Here is a 234-nt window from a genome sequence, read left to right as displayed (position 1 = left end):
ATGCATGCGTGTAGATAGATAAATATAAATAGAAACAAAAGAAATAATAAAAAAAAAACAAAAAAAAGTTCTTGTACGAAGACAAACAAACATACATATATATAAACACAGTAGAGATAAAGCAAGAGAGAAGACAACAGCTGCAGCAGCAGCCAGCAGCAGCAGCAGCTGCTGCTGCTGCTGTAGCATTCAGCAGCAGCAGCAACGGGGGCCTGCAGTAGCAGCAGGATTCAC

At 40.6% G+C, this 234-nt stretch overlaps 1 protein-coding gene across 1 annotated transcript in view; it reads right to left on the bottom strand.

Moving 5' to 3' along the window:
• Window positions 1-234, bottom strand: part of EMH_0046150 (uncharacterized protein) — a gene marked incomplete at both ends in the record, with an annotated part of 4,963 nt that overhangs the window by 2,258 nt on the left and 2,471 nt on the right. The window lies entirely within an intron of this gene.

Source organism: Eimeria mitis, genomic scaffold, assembly GCF_000499745.2.
Source record: "Eimeria mitis Houghton genomic scaffold, Emh_scaff1939, whole genome shotgun sequence".
NCBI lineage: Eukaryota > Apicomplexa > Conoidasida > Eucoccidiorida > Eimeriidae > Eimeria > Eimeria mitis.
The sequence above is the reverse complement of the archived record's forward strand: the minus strand, read 5'-3'. Positions and strand labels throughout refer to the sequence as shown.